The sequence below is a fragment of the Triticum dicoccoides genome, chromosome 7A (assembly GCF_002162155.2).
Source record: "Triticum dicoccoides isolate Atlit2015 ecotype Zavitan chromosome 7A, WEW_v2.0, whole genome shotgun sequence".
Taxonomy (NCBI): domain Eukaryota; kingdom Viridiplantae; phylum Streptophyta; class Magnoliopsida; order Poales; family Poaceae; genus Triticum; species Triticum dicoccoides.
Genome location: NC_041392.1, coordinates 548,980,262 through 548,987,042, shown reverse-complemented (window position 1 = coordinate 548,987,042; position 6,781 = coordinate 548,980,262).

The window sequence follows — 6,781 nt, the reverse complement described above, 5'->3', positions numbered from 1 at the left end:
GGCACCGTTGGTTTCCCAACACGTATGTACCCACGCATGTACACTGAGAGAGAGGTAGCTGTTTGGCGGACTTGAAGTTTCTCGTACGAGCAGAAATGGACCGTGGGTCGATTTCTCTAGGGCCTCGTGATGGTTCTAGGAGCATCTATAGCCGCTGGTTCTCTCAAACCCTGCGCAAATATCCACGGACATGCTCGATCAAATGTGACCCAGCCGGACCGCATATATCATCTCTATACATTCGGATTGTCGAGAAATACTCGTGACACCAACAAGGGAGATAATATAAGAGATTGCGGACACGCACGGTCAATCCTTCATTTATGATGGGGCGTATCATGGACAACCTTTTCTCTTTCTTTATTTTTTTATTTCTCTCTTTTCATCTATATCAATCACGTGCAATAACTGAACATATGAGGAGAAAAAATTAGAAGCATGTCTATGCACGGACAAAAAGATGATCAAAACAAACACGCCTCGACACTGAGCAGACACGTCCACGGATATTTAGGGAGCCGGATTTGCTAAGTCGGATTGTAGATGCTAAGAGCATCTACAGCTGGGTGCCTCAAACTTGCCTCATACGCCCGGGCGAGCCGCCTAGTCATTGTCCGGTCACGAAATTTTGACCCAGACGAGCTCCTTAAACGGGCATCAACTACTCGGGCTGACCGGCACCCCTCATATCCAGCCCAAATATGGGGCAGATATGGGGGCGCCCGGGCATGCCTGACACACCTGCCACGTCAAACCCGACAACCGTATGCCACCGCAGACTGCACCAAATCCACCAAACTCTTTTTCCTCCTCCCACCGCCCTCCAATCTTTCCTGCGTCTGAACCCTCGCCGTCCTCCACCCTTTCTCCCCATCCTCACCGCCGGTTTCAATCCACCGCCAGAGATGTCGTCCAGCCCGTCCCCGGCCGCCTCGACGGAAAGGCAGTCCACCTCGTCTGTCGGTGTCCCTTCATTGGCTCCGTCTTGCAGGGCGGAGAGCGTCGCCCGGAAATTGCAGCGGCGCCGACAACGAGATAGGGAGGCGGCGGCGGCGGCGCAGGGAGGTTTGGACATAGTTGAGCAGTTGTCTCCTCCACCGCGCCCGGAACCCCGCACCCCTTCCATCCGAGCGCCAACGCGGATTACGCTGTCCAACCCCGTTGGGATAGAGAAGGATTCGACGACTGGCTAGGCCATTCTGGAGAGTTTTCCGCCCACGCAGATGCCGACGGTCGACATATGTGACTCAAGGCAGCTTGTTCGGGCGCAGATGAGCATGGGCACCGGTGGCGCCCGGGCTGCCCTCGACATGTACGAGGCGGCAAGTGCGGTTGCGGCACCGGCTCGGATGCAAGCGGAGGAGACAACCAAGATGTAGGCGGAGCAGGCAGTCCGAATGCGGACGGAGCAGGACGAGCAAGACGCATTACGCTCAGAGCAGGCGCCCAACCAGCGAAGCCATCCATCATGCTCGGACATTGATTTTATTTTGGCATGTCCGGTTTGTTGAACTAAGATTTGTTTTGCTTTGTTTTGAAATGTTGAATTTGAACAATTTATATCGTAGATCGACGTGCATAAATTGTATGAATTTGATGATCAACATTTGAGGTATGTGAATGTGGGACGTAACATATAACTATATAAGGGGCCGGCGGGTGCTCTTCGCAGACGCGTTCGGACGCGCCCGTGGACATATAGAGGGTCCGAATTTATCAAGTTCGGCTGTAGATGCTCCAAGATCTGGACCATGGTGAGACGACGGTAGTGTTTTTTCATGTATCCTTTCTGAACACATACATGTATGGGCGAGGAGGAGAAAATGGCCTGTGACTGTGGGAACCTTGTTCCATGGAAAAAGTTGGCACCATCGAACCCATGCCTACGACGACTATAGGAGTGCATTGCGGATAAGGTACTACTATGCTGGGCCCACGTGTTGATACGTATGTTGCACATTCATAAGGGAAACTTCTTGTGCTAGCAAAACACGGGAAACTGAACATGCATGTATGCACAAAACGATCGAGTTTTTATTCTATGGGTTGGTATATGTTTCTCAATTCTCATGCATTGCATACATGCTTTTTTCTTCTTCCGAGAATAATGCAATGGATACATTGCATACATGTTGCCTTTTCTATGAAAGAAAGCCTTTAACTATATATTCCATGGTCCAATTTAAACCTGAAACCATTAAGTGCTTATTCGGTTTACATTATTTCTAAACCATAGGAATAGAAAAGGTAAAAGATTGAGATGACATTCTCACTCCAATCCTTAAGAAATTTTCAGGAGATCTCGCCTAGTGCTAAGAATCCATAGTAATCTGGCCAATATGGAGATGAAGCTCAAGAATCTAGTATCTCCATTCCTATGAAACTAATGGGGCCTCTTCTCCAGATCCACCTCAGCGCTTTTCAGTTCCGCCTCCATAACCTTCGTCTCCGGAGCCCCGGGAACGGAAGTTGTCCGCCTTCCCGTCGCCGCCAAGTGACTATTCGGCCGATGATGCTCAGACCACCAAGCTTGGCGTCGATGGGAGGGGAGGAGCGGTGGCCTTTCTGGGACCAGAGCGACGGCAACCTAGTGTGCACTACTCTTCCTTGCTGCCCGCGGATGTGCCGACTTCGTGGTCGTGGTGGTAGGACGCAGCCTCGGCGATGTCCTCCTCGTCGTCAATCTCGTCGAACACTGCCTCGTCGTCGCACTCCTTGCCGGTGGCTGCCAACTCCGCCACCCGCTGGCAGTATGCGGGTGAGGCAGATCTCGCGGGCGGAGCCGTAGGACTCGAGCAGTTTCTCCTGCTCCGCCATGTCCACGTCCGGCGCAACCGCCCTATCGGCGGCGAGCTACTTCTCCGCCCTGTCGGCGGCGAGCTGCTTCTCCGCCTGCAGATGCTCGTGGAGGAGGTGATGGTTGTAGGCGGGGTCGGCCTGCGCTCTCGGAACTGCTCCTCATGCACCATGTCCATGTAATGGGCATGGGCCTCGCCGATGGTCATGGTGCAATGCACCGGCGAGGATGCCACGGAGGAAGAGGGTGGCGCGGACGAGGATGGTGGCGCCGGCTCGGCGGCGGCGGCCGCATCCTCTATTGGGGCATCGTCGTCCCTCGGTTGCCTATCGGCCAGCCAGCCGGCAGCAAGTCGACCATCTCCTTCTTCTGGTCTGGCGTCAGCTCATCCTAGAGAGCTTTGGTTGGGGAGAAATCCATGGTGGGAGTGGCCCGGAGAGGGAACGGAGGCGGATTAATGCGGCTATGGCCGGGGCAGCGGCTTATATAGAAATGACGGGCGGTAGAGGGACGAACGGGTGGCGCCGGAGGAGACGCATCGGCAACCGTGTGCCATCAATCTGGGCGGCAGATGGACGGACAGACGTCGTGTCATTTGAACGTGCAGCAGTCACCTTGTAACACCCACGATGCGGCTATATCTCCCACGTGTCGGAGCACGACTTAGAGGCATAACCGCATGGTAGGCATGTCGCAAGAGGGGTACTCTTTACACATCCCATGTACTGAATAAGAAAGGGATAAAGAGTTGGCTTACAATCGCCACTTCACACAATACATAAATATATCATACATCATCCACAATACAATCAAGGTCCGACTACAGAACCTAAATAAAGAAAGACAACCCCAAATGCTAGATCCCCGATCGCCCCAACTAGGCTCCTCTACTGATCATACGGAAAAGAAACATAGTAACGACCCGAATCCTCGTCGAACTCCCACTTGAGTTCGGTAGCGTCCCCTGCACTGGCATCATCGGCACCTGCATCTGTTTTGGAAGTATCTGTGACTCAGGGGACTCAGCAATCTCACACCCTCGCGATCCAGACTATTTAAGCTTAAAGGGAGTAAAAGGGGTAGTGAGGTGGAGCTGCAGCAAGCACTAGCATATATGGTGGCTAACTTACGCAAAAGAGAGCGAGAAGAGAAGCAAAGCACGGTCGAGAAGCTAATAATGATCAAGAAGTGATCCTGAAGCTACTTACATTCAAGCATAACACGAGACCGTGTTCTCTTCCTGGACTCCGCCGAAAAGAGACCATCATGGCTACACACGCGGTTGATTCATTTTAATTAAGTTAAGTGTCAAGTTTTCTACAACCGGATATTAACAAATTCTCATTTTCCCATAACCGTGGGCACAGCTTTCGAAAGTTCAAAACCCTGCAGGGGTGTCCCAACTTAGCCCATCACAAGCTCTCACAGTCAACGAAGGATATTCCTTCTCCCAGGAAGACCCGGTCAGACTCAGAATCACGGTTACAAGACATTTCGACAATGGTAAAACAAGACCAGCAAAGCCACCCGAATGTGCCGACAAATCCCGATAGGAGCTGCACATATCTCGTTCTCAGGGCACACCGGATAAGCAATCCGTACAACTAAAACCAACCCTCAAGTTTCCCCGAGGTGGCGCTGCAAGGGGCTCTAGTTTGGACCAACACTCAGAGGAGCACTGGCCCGGGGGGTTTAAAATAAAGATGACCCTTGAGTCCGCGGAACCCAAGAGAAAAGGCTTAGGTGGCAAATGGTAAAACCAAGGTTGGGCCTTGCTGGAGGAATTTTATTCAAGGTGAACTGTCAAGGGGTTCCCATAAACCCAACCGCGTAAGGAACGCAAATCAAGAAACATAACACCGGTATGACGGAAACTAGGGCGGCAAGAGTGGAACAAAACACCAGGCATAAGGCCGAGCCTTCCACCCTTTACCAAGTATATATATGCATTAAAGTAAAAAAAGATATAATAATGATATCCCAACAATAACTAAGTTCCAACAAGGAACAAACTTCATCTTCACCTGCAACTAGCAACGCTATAAGAGGGGCTGAGCAAAGCGGTAATATAGCCAAACAACAGTTTGCTAGGAAAGGTGGGTTAGAGGCTTGCCATGGCAATATGAGAGGCATGATATAGCAAGTGGTAGGTATCGCGGCATAGCAATAGAGCGAACAACTAGCAAGCAAAGATAGAAGTGATTTCGAGGGTATGGTCATCTTGCCTGCAAAGTTCTCAGAGTTGACGAAAGCTTGATCCTCGTAAGCGTACTCAACAGGTTCCTCGATCACGTACTTGTCTCCCGACTCTACCCAAAGCAAGAACACAAGCAAATGACCAATAATCAATCACGATGCAATGCGCAAGCAACATGATGCAAAACATGGCATGATATGCGAGATGTGATATGCAATGCATATGCGTGCTCCGGAAGGAAATAGATGAACAAAGCATCAACTTGGCAAACCAAGTGCGCCGCTGGAAAGATGAGTTGATTTCGGTCGAAATCAATATAAAGATCACCGGAATCGGATGCACGGTTTGCAAATGGCAAGCAAAACAAGAATGGCACAATTCTGCGATTAACAGCACGATGCCATCTAGAATGCAACAAGAAACTAAGATACTGCACTCCAACATAACAACAAAGCACATGGCGGTGATCTGCTCAAGATGCTTGACAAAAGATGAACACTGGGCTATGGCTAAATCACACAAGAGCAGGTTCAAACAAGCATGGCAAAAATGCAAAAGATATCAGCTTCACAGACTTAGTGAAAAATACTAACATGCCAGGAATTAACATCAGGAAGCTAGGTTTAGAGCAAGCTAACAACATGCTACAGGAACATATCATAGCAAACAAAGGCATGGCATGAAACTACTAAAATCATAGATCAAAAGTCCCTTACTGATCAAGAGCCAAAAAGACACAGAAGATATTATGGCACCCATGTAAACATAGCAAGTTTCGTTAACAGATTCAGACTTAGCAAAAAACAGAGCACGGCATAAACAGAATTATGAAGGCCTCTTTGCGAGCTCGATTCACTCACCACAAGGAATTGCACGACAAGATAAGCATACTTCCAGCAAAAATACATGATCATAAGGCTAACCATGGCAAGAACAAGTTTATAGCATGCTTGGATCAACTACAACAACCATGGCAAAATTGATTAACATGTAAACAATCTGCCATGAACATTTTATAGCAAAAGTAGAGCAAGACTAAGTCATGCTAGGGCACTCCATAAATGCACACAGGGGAATGGATGGATATAGCATAACCATATGTCAAAATCATCCTTACTGGAGATACTCAAAACAAGCATGGATCACTCTGTAGCATCATGGATACATGGCATAAAAATAACAGCAGGAAAATGACAGTGAAATCCTAAGTCCCTGAAATCAGCAATAACACGAAGGCTACTTTACATGCTTGTGATAGTCACCACAAAGATCACAAAAATACATGGCAAACACCCCTGTAAAGATGGTATGGCATAGATTAAAACACATGTAGAGCTCATGTTCATATGCAGCACACAACAAATGTGACAAAAATGATAAATCCTCATAAACTGCTAAGTAACAGGAGCAAACATTTTATAGCACTTGCATCAGTGATTTGGGCATCCAGATGAACTCAAACAAGCATGTCACAATGGAACAAAATGAAGAGCACATCAGGATGAACATTTTGATATATCATGCATGCAAAACGGATCTACGGATGAGGAGTTATGGCATGTTGAACAGGGCTCCAGAGAGTAAATATTTTGGGACTTATTGAAAAGAACGGGGTCAACCTCCGGTCCAGATCTAGGGTTGACTTGCACGAGGATCGAGGTTCGCCGGGATCTTCGCCGGATCCTCGTCGGAAAACGTCAGGGTGGCCGGAGAGGAGGTGGACCCGGGGCGGAGGAGACCGGATCCGCGTCGGCGGCGAGGAGCTCGGGGCGGCGCGGCGGAGGTGG